The sequence below is a fragment of the Enhydra lutris genome, unplaced genomic scaffold (genome assembly GCF_002288905.1).
Source record: "Enhydra lutris kenyoni isolate GAN:26980312 unplaced genomic scaffold, ASM228890v2 scaffoldscaffold10, whole genome shotgun sequence".
Taxonomy (NCBI): Eukaryota; Metazoa; Chordata; class Mammalia; order Carnivora; family Mustelidae; genus Enhydra; species Enhydra lutris.
The window spans coordinates 17,738,360-17,757,028 of NW_019154094.1; the positions used below are offsets into that span (position 1 = coordinate 17,738,360).

The window sequence follows — 18,669 nt, forward strand, 5'->3', positions numbered from 1 at the left end:
AAACGTTAAAAAAAGGGTAAAAGTTAAAAAAATTTAGCAGAAGAAGAAAAATAAATTGAAAAAGAAAAAAAATTAAATTAACTGCAAGGCTAAAGAATCATGGGGAGAAAGCCATGTGTTCCGTGCTTTGCTTTCTCCTCCTCTGGAATTCCGCTGCTCTCCTTGGTATTGAAACTGCACTCCTTGGTAGGTAAACTTGGTCCTGGCTGGGTTTCTTGTTGCTCTTCTGGGGGAGGGACCTGTTGTAGTGATTCTCAAGTGTCTTTGCCCCAGGCAGAGTTGCACCGCCCTTACCTGGGCCAGTCTGAGTAATCCGATCGGGTTTGCTTTCAGGAGCTTTTGTTCCCTGAGTGCTTTCCGTAGAGTTCCGGAGGGCGGGAATGAAGATGGCGGCCTCCCGGTCTCTGGCCCAGAGGAGCCGAGAGCCCGGGGCCCCACTCCTCAGTGCGCCCTTAGAGAACAGTGCCCAATTACTCCCGTCACCCTGGCCTCCGGCCGCGCTCTGAGCTGACCGAGCCTGCGACCAGTTCAAGGTAACCCCGAGGTTAGAGCTTACTCCTCAGCTCTGTCTCTGTAGCCGGCTTCCCCGTTCTAATACCTGTAAGCTCTGCAACACTCAGACACCCCCGATCCTTCTGTGACCCTGCGGGACCTGAGGCCACGCTGACCCCACGTGGCCTTCACCCCAGTTAAGCCTCTGGAGCGATGTCCCTCAGTGGAACAGACTTTTAAAAGTCCTGATTTTGTGCTCCGTTGCTCCGCCGCTTGCCGGGAGCCAGCCCCTCCCACCGCGGTCTATCTTCCCGTCGCTTTGGATTCACTTCGCCAGTCCTACCTTTCAGAAAGTGGTTGATTTTCTGTTTCTAGAATTGCTGTTCTTCTTCTCTTCGATCTCCCGTTGGATTTGTAGGTGTTTGCAATCTTTAGATAAGCTATCTAGCTGATCTCCTGCTACCTGAAGTAGTCTCAGCCTGCTACTTCTCCGCCATCTTGACTCCGGATGTGCCAAATTTTTATTTAACTTTTTAATGTATGTTATTTAGGATTTTTCTATTACACATTAATGTTATAATGAAAATCTTGAAAAATGAACCTTGATCTTAATTTCTGATTATTTGCTTAACTTCAATTTCCTAAAATGGGGAATTACTAGGTTAAATGTAATAAACATTTTAAAGTACCTACAAGACTGGACCAAAATTTGTTAATCCTACAAAAGCATATAACAGTATAAAGATATTGGAGTTTTTCTTTTTTTCAGTGATTAACCATATTTTAAAAACTTTGTTAATTCTGTAGATGACATAGATACTGGTTTTAATATGAATCTCTTATCATTGAATAGTTTCACATATTCATTGAACATAGTTGCTCTTTGGGCATACCTACTCTCAAGATCTTTGCCCATTTATCTACTAAGGAAGAACACAATTTAACTGATGACACATTTTGATTAATGGCACCCAATCATGTTTTCTTTGATAACTAAAATAAGAAGAGATTAAAAAAAAAAAAACCTTAAGTACACTTGACACATATTACAGTAGTTTCAGGTGTACAACATAATGATAAAAAATAGAACTTTTAAACAGGTTATATAACCTTGTTGAATTCATGAAGAAAACAAACTCCTGGCATGCTCAGTTACAGGATGTAGAGAAAATAGCAGAACACACTGTTTTCCCAAGTATATTTTGTATGGGCTCCATTCAGTTAATGAAATGTTTGTGCAACTTCCTGTGACTGCTGATTCCAAGTATCAGATTAACAAACTGTTGAAAATAAAATGAGGAGCTATATGGTATTTCTCTAGCGTGCAGTTTATGAGAAGCACAAACTCTCTTTTTAAAAACTGTGTGTCTGGTTCACACTGGTAGACTGAACAAACCCATTACCTCCTTTCCCACTCAAAGTACTTTCTAAATGATACTAAAGGAGTACAAAGGTGTAAAACCCATAACCACAAAAAAAAATGAGAAGAAGCCATTAGAAGATGAGGGATTTCAGTAAGAGTCTGTTGACTTATGAACCGTAGCAAAGAAAACCACAGCCTAAAAGGAGGTTTCAAGCAAAGGAGAGAACAGAGGTGCCTGACAATATACCAGAGAGACTCAAGTTTCAGAAATAGCAAGTACAACAGTGCGGGGAGGTGGGAGCAGCAGAGAGTGTTAGAAGGAGGGTATTACCTACAAATCAATATAAGTAACATCAACCACCCTCCTTCCTGTTCTCCATGTGGACTGGACTTGAACCTTCAAGGCAATAAGAAAAAAGTGTGTGGGGAAAACTAGGGCAATTTTCATGGGTGTTTAAACCTCATTCTGGCAAGTTGAGATTTCCTTCGTTCTCATTTACAGACTCTAAACTTTGACCCTTTAAGCAGGCCATTTATAAGACCCATCCACTTAAAAACAGTTTGTACACAGCCTTCCTAGGGCCTCATTTGTTTGCACAGAACCCCAGATCCCTAGGAATCTAATATGTCAAGAAAAGCCACCACAAAAAAAGAGCATGAACAAGGAAAACAATAGAAAATATGACACTGAAAAAACAGACAACATAGAGAAAAGATACAACCTTTAAAGAAAAGTCTATTTAATACCATCAGGAATGATTTCAGGAGATTTGATAATAGCATGACAAAAACATTTAAATTATATTTAAATAATATTTATATATTTAGATAATATATTATTAAATAATATTATTAAATAAAATATTATTATATATTATATATAATATATAATAATATAAAATATTATTTTATATTATTATATTATTAAATAATAATATTTAGATAATAAGAAAGACCTGGGAATTATATGATTCCTTAAATTTAAAATTACGCACAAAGTTTGATGGCAAAGTTGGAGAAATCTCCTAGACTACTGACTAAATACACAAAATATGCAAGAAAAAAATGAGATATACAGATGATCAAACCAGGAGTTTTAAGAATGCATTAGTAGGAGTTTCCGAATGAGCAAAAAGAAACTGGGGTGGAGAAAATTATCAAAGAAATTGTATTAGAAAATTTCCCAGAGCTAAAAGTAGACTTGAGTCTTCAAATACTTGAGTACATAGGAATGTACTCAAAAGGAGATGTAGTACTAGAAAACTGTGGTTAAAGAGAAATTCCTGATAGTCTCCTAAAAAGAAAAGAAAACAAATTGGAAAGGGAGACGAACTATGAGAGACTGTGGACTCTGAGAAACAAACTGAGGGTTTTGGAGGGGAAGGGGATAGGGGGTTGGGTGAGCCTGGTGGCGGGTATTATGGAGGGCACATATTGCATGGAGCACTGGGTGTGGTGCATAAACAATGAAATCTGGAACACTGAAAAGAAATTAAAAAGAAAACAAACAAAAAAGGTAGCCTAAGAAAGAAGTAAGGATCGGAGTACCAACAGATTTAACAGCAGCAGTTGGATTAAAAGGCAGTAATAGAAAATGATTTTCAATACAAAAGTCTATACCCAAATTATCAATCCTGTTTGGGAGCAAAATTTAAAAATTACAAACTTGCCAGGATTCAGAAAGTTCACTTCTCATTTACCCTTCTTGGAAAATTACAAGCAAGATTAAGTGAGTCAAAAATTTATTACAAGCAAAATTAAGTAAAAGAAAAGAAAATAAGGGAAAGGAAAGAAGATGAAAGAAGAGGAAAAAAAAGAAAAGAAAGCAAGCTCACTGGATCCAGCAAACAGTGAATCCCATCCTGGGGAGCAATGGGCAAACCTCAAGCTAATTCTATTACAGCTGGTCTACAGAGTAACCTGCGGAAATGAGAGCAAATGGAGATCTACAAGAAGGAGGGAGGACAACAGAACAAAGAGTGCATTCTGAGCTTTGAAACCTTGCTGACTGAGGCATACACTCAGGAAAGGCAAGAGGACATCAGAAATCCCGGTAGAAATAAACACAAGTCACTTTATGAGAAAGATGTGAAATATGTATTACATACACCAACAGATGGAATGATTTTGACAAAATGTCAAAGAAAGAGCATCCATTTGAACCTGACTCTAGGCACCATCTCTTTGGAGTATCACAGAAGATGTGACACTGTAACCATGGAGAACACTCAGGTCCGTGGTAAATAATTTAACAAAGTCCTAATCATGCAAATCCTTTTCATGATTTTCAACTTTGGAAAAATCAGAAATACCGTGCTAGTGACAGCTAATGTAAATTAAACTTGGCAATGCAAAAATAATGGTAAAATTGCCTGAGAATGGAAAGCAGAAGAGGAAGACTATTGAGGAAAAGGGTTTGAGGGCTTGTGTCTCATCTGCCTGGGAAGGAGGTAGGAAATACTGACTAGATCAATGACCCAATAAGGGGGAGTTTAAATTCAGTTTAAAAGTGGCAAGAACAATGGAAGTTGAAAACAATGTCACCTTCCAGAGAATGTGAAAAGGTGAGTGTAAGTAAGCTAAATCCTTTTCTTTCGTTGAAGAACATCAGTAGATAATGTATAAAATGGATAAGATATCAATGAGCTACAATGAGCTAAAACCAGGCATGAGTTATAGTGTTGCATTTAGGGGATCCAACTATAGGGGAACAGGTGGAGTTGGGAGTGGTTGCTTTTCATTTTAAGTATTTCTAAATTATTTGTTTGGTAACTATGGGCCAGTTATTGTTTTCATAAAAACAAAACAAAAAGAAAGTTATAAAAAAAAAAAAAGCAAGTGCATTGTGAGCCACCTTTTACTAAAAACAACCTGGATAAAAATGTCTTCTGAGCCTCTGAACAATTCTGGAGGAGCAGTAAATTTCATATAACTAGATTTATTTATAATAAGAAGGGAGCAAATGCAGTGTACGGAAATCAGACACATCATTTTTTTTTTTCCAACAGAACAATTAAGTTTTCATTAGGACTTAATGACAGGATGACATTCTGGGGTTTGGAGGGTAAGCACATCCCCTTCATTATCAAATCAAAAAATATCCAGTATCAAGAGGCACTCTTTATCCTGGATTCTGCCTTCACACAACCTCCCTGCACACCCCATCATAACCCCAGATAAAGATGGAAATCAAAAGTTCCCTAATGCTAACAGCTTGTTCTCTCATTTTCTTAAGATTGCTGCTCTTTAGCCATTTCATATTAATAGCACCAAAAATGGACAGCAAGTGCACATTTGAATACCCAGCGAGGTACATTTCCCAGAATGCAATTTAGAATGGGCCAGTTGTTTGAGATTGGCAAGACACCAGTGATCCATGTCTGGGCTACCATGCCCATCTGTCCTGAAGGCCTGTCATTCATGTTATTTAGAACAGCCTGGGTAAACTTATTATCACACCCTCTGTTCACAGAGAAGGTTGGTTCTGAGTTCAATTACAATCCCTAGCAGTTTAAATGATAGCTGCTGTGCTATAATCTAAAATAAATTGCTTTTCTCAAGAAGCCATGTGAGCTTTTGCACTGCAACTTAGCAGAGTGGCTGGTTTTATCTCATCTGAAATTCAAGTGGAGTAAGGAAGTTGGGTCTGTGAACTCCTGTCTTAAACCTTGAACGACATTCTTCTACAATCTGGGGGCCCTCTGTTTACCCACAATTCCTATCCTGGAACGAGATTTCTGGGAAAGCAACACTGCGTTTCCATTTTTTTATGCAAATCATTGTGTTGCTTTTGTTTTTCTTTTTCTATGCAAGCCTTACACTTTACTAGGGCTTTTTTGAAAGAATTGTATTACTTCCGGGCCAGATTAGTTCTCCCTGTTCTCAGGGCTAGGCAGCTCGTCCACCACCACAGACCAAGACAATCAGGGTATAGTCATAAGTATCTGAATGAATCCAGGTACCACTGCAACTATGTTCAAATTCACCTCCTTCCCCTCTCCTTACTGGGAAAGGAGATAAAGGAAAGAAAGTCGGCTAGTGCTCAAAACCTGAAGTGGAATTTCTACCTTCTCCCACCCCTCACTTCCCTGTGGATTTTCCCCAAAAGTCCCATAGGCTTGAGCTCACAACTTCCTTTGAGCACACCCAGACCAAGTGTGTCAGGAGGTGCACAGCTGCCTTAGCCCTTCTCTGATGGAGATGGCTTCTGATCCCTTGGATGCTTTCCCACAAAGGCAATCAAAGGTTTCCAATGTTCTACGTTCTTTCAGATTTAACAAGGCAACATAATTAACACTGCTGTTTTTCTACCAGTCAACATGAGAAAATTGCCCTTCCAAAAGATTTTTCGCATGTACAAAAATAATCCATTGATAATTTTCCCTTTAGAGATATATATATTATACATACATATATATATTTCACATGTACAAAAATAATCCACTGATAATTTTCCCTTTCATACACACACACACACACACACACATATATATATATATATATATATATTTTTTTTTTTTTTTTTCTATTGAAATTAAAAGAAACTGGTTTGGGGTGTGGTGGTGGTATGCACTCAGCAGCATTTCTTTGAAAGGGGAAACCTCTTTATTTCACCAAAAAGAATAGCCAGATCAAAAACCCAATATGAAAACTTTAGACCCATTCAAACTCAAACTTAGAGCCACTGTGAAAGCAAGAAGTTCTATGTCTTTGTATCACTTGCCGGCAGCCAAGGCAAGGGATAACATGGAATGTTCCTCTTAAATCACGTAAATCCTGCAGTTCCATTGCATGAGATACAGGAATCCCAGAAAGAGACAAACTGCACTGGTTTTTGACCAGGGTTCTAAGGGGGGATTAGGAAATATCCCAATAATGGGGGGTGTCTGACATGTAGGGAACATTCTAAATATTGCTAAAAGTTCTGCGGTGTATTATCTCCACACAAAAAAGAATTGTCCCACCCAGGATGCCAATAGATTCTCCCTTGGGAAATACTGACCTCAGCTGAGAAAAAAGTTCAATGATGCAATAAAGTAAAATGAGCTCCTTGCCCTGGGTCCCTCATTTTCTCATTTTGCAAACCCTGGGCTGCTGACAGGTAGTGACTGAAGGAATCATCTAGTGGTTTAAAGAAGGCAAGTCATTTATTGATTCAACAAATATGTATTAAGTACCTACTATGTATGGTGTAATTAGTGCTCTACATGTATCAGATCATAATCTTCCCCTTTAGGAAGCTTAAAATGCCATTTTTCTCCATGAAGTTCTTCCTAATGCTTTACGTTACCAGAAAGTTACAAGTTAAGAGACAGAATAGCCTATCGGTTAAGGCTGTGGATACTGGAGCCAAAGATTCTTGGATTCTAATCTAAGCTCTACCAATTACTAGGCTTATGACTTTAGACTGATTGCTTAAACTTGCTGTGTCTTGCTTCCCTTGTTGGAAAATGGGGATAATACTGCTGCTCACCTCATAAGGTTGTGTTGAGGATTAAATGGAGTTATTAATATAAAATCATTAGAACAGTGCATAGCACATAGTAAAGTCTCAAAGTATTATACATATGTAATCTACATATCTATAAATTTTAGAAAGTGGTTAATATATAATCTTAATTGAAATTACTTTGAGGTCATTAGAGATTCACATGCATTTGTAAGCTATAGCACCGAGAGATCCCATGCATCCTTCATCCAGTTTCACCTAATGGTACCACTTTGCAACATAGTATAACAGCACAACCAGGATACTGACACTGATACAATATACTAATCTTATTCAGAGTTCCCCCAAATTCCAGTGTTACTTGTAGTCATTTCGGGGTGTGTGTGTGTGTATTAAGTTCTACACAATTTTATAACTTGTGTTGGGTCATCACTTTTCTCACTACAAGGATCCCTCATGTTGTGCTTTTATTACCATACCCACCTTTCTCTTGCCCCAACCCACGCTCATCTCCAGCCCAAAGTTCTGGCAATCACAGATCTGTCCTCCATTTCTAAAATTTTGTCATTTCAAAAGTGTCATATAAATGGAATCCAAAAAATTGTAATTTATTGGTATGACTTTCTTCACTCATCATAATTCGCTAGAGAATCACCTAAACTGTTGATTGTACCGATTGTTCATTCCTTTTGATTGCTGAGTAGAATTCCATGGGTACCACAGTTTATCTAACCATGTATCTGTTAAAGACATCTGGGCTATTTCCTGATTTCGGCTGTTATAAGTAAAGTTGCTATGAATATTTATGTACCAGTTTTTAAGTGAACATGAATTTTCATTTCTCTGAGATAAATGCTCAAGAGTGTAATTGCTCAGTTATATGATAGTTGCATGTTTAGTTTTATAAGAAACTGAAAGACTCTTTTCCAGGGTGGCTAGGCCATTTTATAGTGTCACTGACAATGTATGTGTGATCAGTTTCTCTGTATACTAGTAATTGTTGTTGTCATTATTCTCTATTTTAGCCACTTTGATAGACGTGTACTGATATTACGATTTTAATTTGCAGTTCTCTGGTGGCTAATGATGTGGAGCATCTTTTAGTGCATTTATTTGCCATCTGTATGTCTTCTTAGGTAAGATATCTGTTCGTGTCTTGCGGTGCCCATTTTCTAATAGGATTGTTTTGGCTTTGTTTGTTTTATTATTGACTTTTAGGAGTTCTTATATATTTTAGATACTAGTCCTTGTAAAATATGTGGTTTATAAATCTCTTCTTCCAGCCTATAGATTGTTTTCTCATTTTCTTCATATGGGTTTTCAGAGAAAAACTTTTAATTTTAATGAGGTTCAATCTATCAGTTGTTCCTTTTATTGATTTGTGCTTTTTGAGGCCAAGTCTAAGAACTCCTTATCTAGCTTTAGATCCCAACAATTTTTTCCAGTGTTTATTTTATTTTATTAATTTTATATTTGTCTATAACCATTTTGAGTTAATTTTAGAATAAGATATATGGCTTAGATTAGTGTTTTGATTTTGTTTTGTTTTTGCCAAAGCTAATTGGATGTCTAATGCTCCACCACAGTTTGTTGAAAAGTTAGGCTTCCATCACTGAATGGCTTTTGTATCTTTGTCAAAAATCATTTGAACATGTGTATGAGGGTCTATTTTTGGGTACTTTATTCTGTTCCACTGTATCTTCTGTGTACCACATTGACTTGATTAATAGAGCTACACAGTTAGCTTTAACATTAGGTAGACTAATTTTTATTTATTCTATGGTATGATTGTTTGAGCTATTATGGGGCCTATGTCTTTACATAAACATTTTAAAATAAGCTTGCTGGAATTTTGTTAGGAATTGCATTAAACCTCTCATTTTGGGGAGAGCTGACATTTTTACTATGTTGAGATTTTTAAGACTTTTAAGTCTTCTCATTTATTCAGGTCTTTGATTTCTTCGACCAGCATTTTGTAATTTTAATAATACAAATCCTGTACGTGATTTGTTAAGTGTATATCTAAGTATTTCTTTAGAACTTTTGTACATGGCACTGCATTTTAAATTTGGCATTCTGCATATAGAAATATTATGTATACATTGGATTTTTCTGTGTATCCTGTGCCCTTGCTGAACTCACTTATTTAGCTTGTTGATAATGGTGGATTACATTGATTAACTTTAAAGTATTAAACCATCCTTGCATACCTGGAATAAATTTCATTTAGGATTCTTTTTACACACCTTTGGAGTTGATTTGCTAATATTTTGTTTAGTATTTCTGAGTCAAAGTTCACAAGAGATATAGGATGATAATATTCTTTCCTCCCTCCCTCCCTTCCTACCTTCCTTCCTTCCTTTTGTTTTTCTTTCTTGTGCTCTTTATCCTATTTTGTTATCAGGATATTACTAGCCTCATAAAATGAGTTTGGAAGTTTTCCTCCCTTTTCTATTCTCTGAAAAGTTTGTGTAAATTTGATATTAATTCTTTTTTAAACATTTATTAGCTTCCCCAGTGAAACCATGTAATCCTGGAGTTTTATTTTGGGAAGAATTTTAAGTACTAATTTAATTTCTTTAATGGCTTCCGGGGCTATTCAAGTTGTCCATTTCACCATGCCTGAGTTTAGGTAGTTTATGATTTTTGAAAAATTGATTTATTTCTTCTAAGAAGTTGAATATATGAATATGAAATTATTCATAGTATAATCTTATTATTTTTTAATGACTGTAGGATCTGTATTTTATTCCCTATTTCTTTCCTGATAACTGTTAATTTTATTAACTGTCAGCCTTGCCAGTCATCAATTTTATTAATTTTTTATACTAACCTTTTTGTTTCATTGACTTTATCTTTTTCCTATTTCATTGATTTCTACCTTTACCTTTATCATTTCCTTCTGTCGGCTTGCCTTTAGCTTATTTTCCTTTCCTTTTCTACCTGCTTGAGTAGGAACTTATGTTATTAATTTAAGACCTTTTGTCACTTCTAACATAAGTATTTAGTGGTATAAATTTCCTTCTCAATACTGCTTTAGCTGCTAACTACATATTTTGATATATTACGTTTTCATTTTCATTTAGCACTATGTATTTTTAAATTTTCTTTAAGACTTCCTCTTTGACCTATGGATACTAGAGTAGTATGTTGCTTAATTTTCACATTTGGAGTTTTGTCTGTTGTCCTTTTTTTTAAAGATTTATTTATTTATTTGAGAGAGAGAGAGCAAACACAAGAGCAGGAGAAAGGGCAGAGCGCAAGAGAGAATCCTCAAGCAGACTCCTCATTGAGCATGGAGCCAACACAGGGCTCAATCCCAGGACCCTGAGATCATGACTCAAGCCAAAATCAAGAGTCGGACACTTACCTGACTGAGTCACCTATACGCCCTTTCTGTTTTCACATATTAATATAACCACTCTGGCTTTCTAAAAAATTAATATTTGCATAGTATATCTTTTTCTATCTTCTTGTTTTTTGACATACCTAATCTCTGCCTTTGAACTGAGTTGCTCATAAGCAGCACATAGTTAGACTGTGTTTATTTGTCTACTTTATCAATCTCTATCTTTTGATAGGTGATATAGATGATTTATATTTAAGATGATATATATTTTCATATGTTAGCCTTTTAGTCTACCTTCTTATTACTTGTTTTCTATTTCTTTCCTCTGGTTCTCATTCTTTTCTTGCTTTCCTATGGATTATTTGAATTTTTTTTTTTTTTTTTTTTTTAGAATTTCATCTTTATTTAGAGTGGTTTCGGATGTACTTCTTTGTATAGTTTTCATAATGGTTGCTCTAGCCATTACAATCGATTATGTAATTATTACAATCTACTATTATCAATATTTTAGGACTTTGAGTAAATTGTGATAACCTCACTTCCATTTAAGTCCCTTTACCTTTCCCACTTTTAAGCATGATTGACTTGAGTATCAGATGGTGTTATAATTTTTGTTTTGATCATTTCATAAAGAATAGTTTGCTGTATGTATATAAATCTCTTTCCATTGTTCCTTCTTCCTTTGTCATTCTCCAATATTTCATTTTTTATCTTTTCCTTCCTGCCTGCAAAACTTCCTTTCGCCATTCTTTTGGAGTCAGTCTGCTAACAACAACTTATTTTAGTTTTTCTTTGTCCAAGAATGTTTGTGTTTCTCCTTCATTCCTGATGGACAGTTTTGCCAGATATGGAATTCACAGTTGACAGTTCTTTCAGTACTTCAAAAAATATTGTGGCACTTCCTTCTGGTCTCCATTGTATATGATGAGCAATCAGCTGTCATTTGAATTGATATTCCTGTATAGGTAATGTGTTCTTTTTCTGTGACTGCTTTCAAGATTTTTACCTCTTTGGATTCCAGTTTTGAATGTTTAAAAGAAATCCAAAGCATGGATTTCTTTTGCTCTATCATGTTTGGGTTTGAGTCAGCTTCTTAGATCTATACATTTGTGTATTTCACCAAATTTGGGAAGGTTTTCAGCCATTATTTCTTCAAACACTTTCAGCACCCTCTTCTGCTAGACTCCAATAATATGGATGTTGGATCTTTGGTTATTGTCCACAGATCCTTGAGGCACTGTTTAATTTTTCCATTTATTTCCTCTCTATAGTTCATATTGGGTAAATTCTATTATTTTCTCCTTGTAGTCAATGATTCTATCATCTCTCATCCCCACACTACTATTAAGAATACTCAGCAATTGTTTTTAAAATTTCTGCTATTGTAATTTTCAGTTCCATAATTTCCATTCAGTTCTGTCCTATAACTTCTATTCATTTTCTAAGATTTCCTATTTTTAAAATTTGTATCAGAAGAATTTGTGATTATGGTTAATGATTTAGATGACAGCTGCTTTTAAATCCTTGTCAGCTGATTCTATCATCTGATTCATCTTGGTATTGGTATCAATTGGTTGTCTTTTCTCATTCTATTCGTGATTTTCTTGGTTCTTGGTATGATGGGTGATTTTAAAATTACATCCTGGAATTTTGTCTATTATGCTAGATGGCTCTGGGTTCCAATTGAATCTTTTATTTTAGGAGGCAGTCAACCCTGTAAAATTAATCATGTGGCTACTTTTATGAGCTGTAGTTCCAATGGCATTCTAATTTTCACAGTCTTTGGAATGTTATTTTGGTGTGCTGTATTTATCTACTGTTACTAGGACTCCCACTGTCCTTTCATCATTTCACTGCCTCAGGGGGTGGAAGAGGTTTCCCCAGACTGGGCCTTAGGTGTCTCTCAAAGGGAGAGGGATGTGATGAGAATCTTATACTGGTATCCCCAGCTGCCTTAGTGTCTCTGAGCAAGAAAAGAGCATTTCAGGCATAAGGGAACAAAGAGGCTTTCTGGAATTGGCCATTTATTGTGGTTGCATTCCCCCTTGCTGGGTCTGCCTACTTGCTGCAATGTCTCTGGCCAGGTGAGAGGTATTTGAGGCCTGGAAAAAAAAAAAAAAAAGTGACTTTCTGGATTAGTCCATTTGCTGGAGCTGGGTCTCTCCTGCTGTTCTGCCTACCAGGCTCAGAATCTCTTGTTGGAAAGGAGAGCCTCAGGCCCACTGGGGAAGGAGAGCATTTCCTCTGGCCAAGTATTTTTGGGGAGGCATTCATTAATCCCCTTGCTGGTGGTGTCAAACTTGTTTGACAAACTTGTTTGACACTCCCATTCAATCAGTAATAGAATCAACCTCCCTGGCCTTTCTCCTGTCACTAGGTGGGGCACTGGGGAACACCTGGGTTGTGTGGTCTCTTCTTTGGGGAGGGAGGATTCTAGACACCCTGCTACTGTGCTGTTCTTCCAGTCCTGGGTTCTCAAACCAGCTCATCTTCTTCTTATCACCTTTCAAAGTCCTTATTTGGTTGTCTCTTGCTTCATTTCTGGAATTCATAATTGTGCTTTTAATAGAGCCAGGGGAAAAAATATGTCTATACCATTTTTTTGGACCAGAAGTCTCTGTTTACTATATTTTTAATTTTATACTTCCATTCAAGATTCTTATGGAACTTAACCATTTTTTTACCTTATGTTTATACGACTACATCCACCTCTCAGACTCCAAAATTCTCTTCAAACTTTATCTGTTTAATTTGAGAATTTCTCTTTATATATTTATGGTGACCTGAACACGGTAAGTTCTCTCCAAATAACTCTTATGAATTTAAGTATGCATGAATTAATGAATACTTATGCACATTTTCTTTGGGACTACACAATGGAGCAAGACCTACCTGTTAAGAGGGGAGGTTGTTGGCAGAATATAAATATGACCGATAAGTGCCAACCCCTGTAAATGGACACAGGAGTAACAATGAGAATCTTGCTCAGTGTGATTTACTAAAACATGGCTCAGAACATATGCCCACTTGGTCATAAACTCCCCGAGATTATCACACTCATTTTTCTCCTTCCAGCAGATCAGAAAATGTAGTAATGCTAGGGCACACCTCCCCACCATCAGTTCCTATATTATTCCCCTCTAGTCTATACTCTTGAATGTGTGTGCGCACGTACACACACACACCCACACACACACAAACACACACTTCAACCATTCAATCTTCCAGAGAAGGTGGGAAGTCAAAAAGGGGAACATGTCATATTTTCTTTCTAAAAGTGAAACCACCACATCTCCAATAAAAGGTGAGTATGAAACACTGATACCTAATAACAAATGGTACAGAACAATATTGTTGGGAAAATCCCAAGTTTTTAGAGCTCACAGAAGCATCACTAAAAATTGCATGTAAGAGATAGAAGGCCCCAGGCAGGGAAGGCAGCAAAATGTGAGGCCAGCCCCCTGCTGGAGCTCAGAAGTAAGAGTGATGTGATAGCAAGCAACAAGAGACCCTAGCCAATTGAATTCTCCCACTGGAAAAGATTGGAAATGAGGGCTTTCACATGGAATAGGTCTGATGCCTGACCTCCCATTTAACTACTGGAATCATGCATTGTTATCAATTGGTTTGAGCTCTTGGGCTTTAAGATTCCCAGGCACTGGTCCCTCATAGTTGTTGCACATACTTATCTCCATTTTGGTTTTTGGTTATGATGAACAGAAGTTTTAATTTTTAATGAAGTCAAATCTATTACTCTTTTATGATCTTTTCTTTCTGTCCTAAGTTTATAAGATCCTCTCTCACTGTAGTTGGGATATTTACTTCTATTCTGGTTTTCTAATGCTTGATTTAATATATTTATTGCTTTAATCAAGCTGAAATTTATTTAGTATATGGTGTGAGAGAGACTAAAATTCTTCAAACTCAAACGCGTTCTTGGTAAGTAAAAAATCTATCTTCCCAGAGTAGAAAACTCAACCTAGACACATGCTTTTCAGCTTTTGGAGGAAGGAATGGAATGAATGAGGCACTTTTCTTAAACACTGAAAACCTCATTGTGTTTCACTGTGGACTTACAACAACCTTCCTTCTTTATTTGTTAATGCCTCTTGTCTTAGAGTAGGGGCACAGATATCATACACTGTATCCCCAAGGATAAGGCAATTTCTTGAGCTCATCAAGTCTTCTGAGCACGTTCTACATAGAAGATTTTCCATTACTGGTGACACTGCAGATACAGGGCCCTCCTGGCGAATGTGACCAGTGGAAATAGAACTCCAGAAAACATGAAATGAGCTATCAAGGGGTTCCCTTTCTTAGGAATGGTCTCAGGAGAAAAATAAGTCTTGGTATTTAGAGCATATTAGCTATCACCTCTCAGATTCCAAAATCCTCTTCAAACTTTATCTGTTTAATTTGAAAGGAAGCAATGCTTCAGTGTTGGCATTTCTGAGTCAGGAGATGTCAATACAGTAAAATGTGGATTAAGCAAGGGGAATTTATGTCCTTGTTCTATTTCATAAATGGTCTTAAGGAATTCTGAAAGTAGAACAGTCTCATTATTAGTTGGTAATTAACATAGTGACTGCCAGGGGAGAACTGTCCAACTTGTGTCATATTCCCACAGTCGATCCATAAAATACAATATTCTTCAGAATATATAGTTTGTCTACCTGCGTTCATCCTACAAGGTATACTGACTTCTTGCTGTGGGCCTGGACCTGAAGGGAATTCACAATAAAGGATGGTCCTTGTTCTCACAAAAGCCACCCGAAATGGGTACACCCACTCATAGTTAAAAACACACTAATTTCTGGATTATGCTAAACTCAACTGGGAGGGTAGAGTCCTCTGCCAAATTTTTCTTTTAGCCACAAAACTATATCACCAGGTAAAACCTAAATGGAAGCCCAACATATCAAAAAGAATAAAAGAGAAAAGCATAAATTCCCTGGTCAAATGGAGAGTACTGTTCACAGAGCATTGGCCTCCTCTAAAACAAACATTCACACACACTCTCTCTCTCTCTCTCTCTCTCTCTCCCTCTCCTTAGAGCTTCACAGAGTAGTTGTCAAACCACTGCTCTTGATGAACTAATGGGCAGAAAGAAGAAGGAACAGAGAGATAGAAATATGATAAAGCAAGCATAGTAGGATGTTAATGGCAGACTCCAGGTTTGGGTAAAAATTTTTTCAGTTTTTATATATGTTTAATGTTTTTAGAATGTAATTTTGGGGGAAGAAAATCTGTCCTTGTTTCCTATATTTTGAGACTCTGTGATTAGTTACGTAAACAATTTATTATATGTCCTTGATGAATTGAGCCCTTTATTATTATGAAATGCCCCCCCCCCCTTTTTTTTGGTAAACCTTCTTGTCTTGAAGTTTACTTTGATTAACAAAGCCACACTGACTTTCTAAAAATTAATGTTTGTATGGTATATATATATATATTTCATTCTTTTTACTTTCGACTCCTCATGTCTTCATATTTAAAGTGCATGTGCTGTGGTCAGCATATAGTTGGGTCCTATTTTTTAATTTATGCTGATAATCTATGACTTTTAATTGGTGTATTAAGTCTATTAAGATTTGATGTAATGATATATGGTTAGGTTTTAAATTTACCATATGGCTCTTCTTCAATATTTGTATTAATTTTTCACTATACTACCTTGCCTTCCTTCTTCCTATTAAAAATGAATATTTTCTAGATCCATCTTACTATCATTGTTGCCTTTTTAATTATACCTCTTTGTAGTGTGTGTGTTTGCCTTAGGACTAATAACATGCTTCCTTATCTTATCAACATGCCTCCCATTTTATTAATATAATACCATTTCACGTAAAGAAGAAGAATCTTATGACAATGTAGTTGCATTTACGACTCCCTTGTGAGCGAGCTATTGCTATCACATTTTACTTCTATATATATGATAAACCCCACAGTACATTGTTATTACTACTGCTTTAAACATTATTATCCTTTAAGAAATTAAGAGAAAATAAAAGCAGTGTTTTTAAAGAACATACATTAATCTGCATATTTACCATTTCTAATGTTCATTATTTCCTATAGATTCAATGTATCATTTGGTATCATGTCCCTTTAGCCTGAAGAACTACCTTAGCATTTTGTGTAGTGCAGATTGGCTGGCAGTACATTTTCTTAGATTTTGTTTATCTGAAAGCATTGTCATTTCATGCTCATTTTTGAAGTACAGTTGACCCTTGAATAACATGGGTTTGAACTGTGTGGGTTCACTTACATGTGGATTTTTTTTATGAATAGAGTACAGTACTGTAAACTCTTCTGATGATTTTTTTAATCACATTTCTTTTTACTAGCTTATTTTACTGTAAGAATGTAGCATATGATACATGCAACATACAAAGTATATGTTAGTATACTGTTTATGTTATAAGTAATTATAAGATTCTGGTCAACAGGAGGCTCTCAGCAGTTAATTTTTTGGTGGAAATCAAAAGTTATATGTGGATTTTCAACTGCATTGGGGTCAACACCCCTAATCCTTACATTGTTCAAGAGTCAACAGTAATTCTATATTCACTGGACACAAAACCACATTGACGTACTTTTTCATTTTGCATTTCTTTCTGCATGTCATTCCATTGTCTTCTGTTTTAATAGTTTTTGTTTAGGAGACTAAAATAATTCTTACCATTGTTTCTGGTATAAAATGTGATGGTTTTTTTTCCTCCTCTGACAGCTATTCTCTTCACCTTTATATTTTAGCAGTTTGGCTATGACATACCTAGATGTGGCTTTCTTTGTATGTATCCTGATTTGATTTGCTAAACATCTTAAACCTATAGGTTGATATTTTTCCCCAAGTTAGAGAACTTTGGACCATTATTTCTTAAAATATTTCTTTCTGACACATTCTCTCCTCTTTTCTGAGACTCCAATTATACAAATATTAGACTTCTAGCTTTTGTCCCATAGGTCTCTGAATATATTTTTTTTTTTCCTTTACCTTTCTGTCCTTCAGATTAGATCATTTCTCTTGGTGTGTCTTAAGTTTACTGAATCTTTCTATAGTCCCTAATTTCCTGTAAAGGCCATTAAGTGAATTTTTCATTTCAGAAATTATCTTTTGCAGTATAGAATGCCCACTTGGTTCTTTTTTTATATTTTACATGTATTTATCTGAAATGTCCCCTCTTTTCATTCATTTTATGTCATCCATTTTATGTCCTTTAAGTCCTTAAGCATATCAATCACAGCTCTTTTAAAACCATATCTTCTAATTCTAATGTTTAGGCTAATTCAGGGTCTGTTTCTATTGATTGCTTTTTTCTTGTTGATGGGTCTTCTACTTCATGTGTCCAGTAGTTTTTTATTGTATGCTGGATACTGAATGATATATTCAAGGTATCTACATTGTACTGTCTTCCTTAAGAGTTTTATTCTAGCAGGCAATTATATTACTAAGAGATCCTCTTTATCCTTTCATTGTGAGGACTGGTCTACTGTGATTCTCTTCTTGGACCTAAAACATGGCCTTCCTCTACAGCATGGCCCTCACACCTAACGCTATCTTTTCTGGGGTCTCAACTGAATGCCCAAGTGTTCAATGAAGCCTCTTCTCTCAGGCCACAATAGAATTCCAACATCTCCCAACTCTGGTATCTTTCTTTGGCTCTTTCTTTGGCTCTTTCAGCCCCCAACCTCTGCTAGGCCTCAGGGAGTCCTGCCCTACCAATGCACACTAAGTCCTCAGACAATGACCTACAGAGGAACATCCAGGCACACTTCTAGGTGCCTTCTCCCATGCATGTCCTCTTTCTTCAGTACTCTGCTCTGTGAATTCTAGCCCCAAGAGCCTCAAACTATAAGCCCTGTCTCTTCAGTCCACTAAAACTGCCACCTAATGTTTGGCTCTACCTCCTTACTTTCTGGTCCAGGGGATGCACCTCTAGGCAGAAAACCAAGGTGAATGTAAGACCTATCTCAAGTGTTTATCTCCCCTCAAAGATCAAAGTACTGCATTGC

General features: G+C 36.4%; 1 protein-coding gene across 4 annotated transcripts in view; it reads right to left on the minus strand.

Annotated features, from left to right (window-relative positions):
• The window catches only part of LOC111144098 (fragile histidine triad), a 1,461,119-nt gene that overhangs the window by 929,345 nt on the left and 513,105 nt on the right, over positions 1 to 18,669 (minus strand). The gene's annotated exons all lie outside the window — the stretch shown is intronic.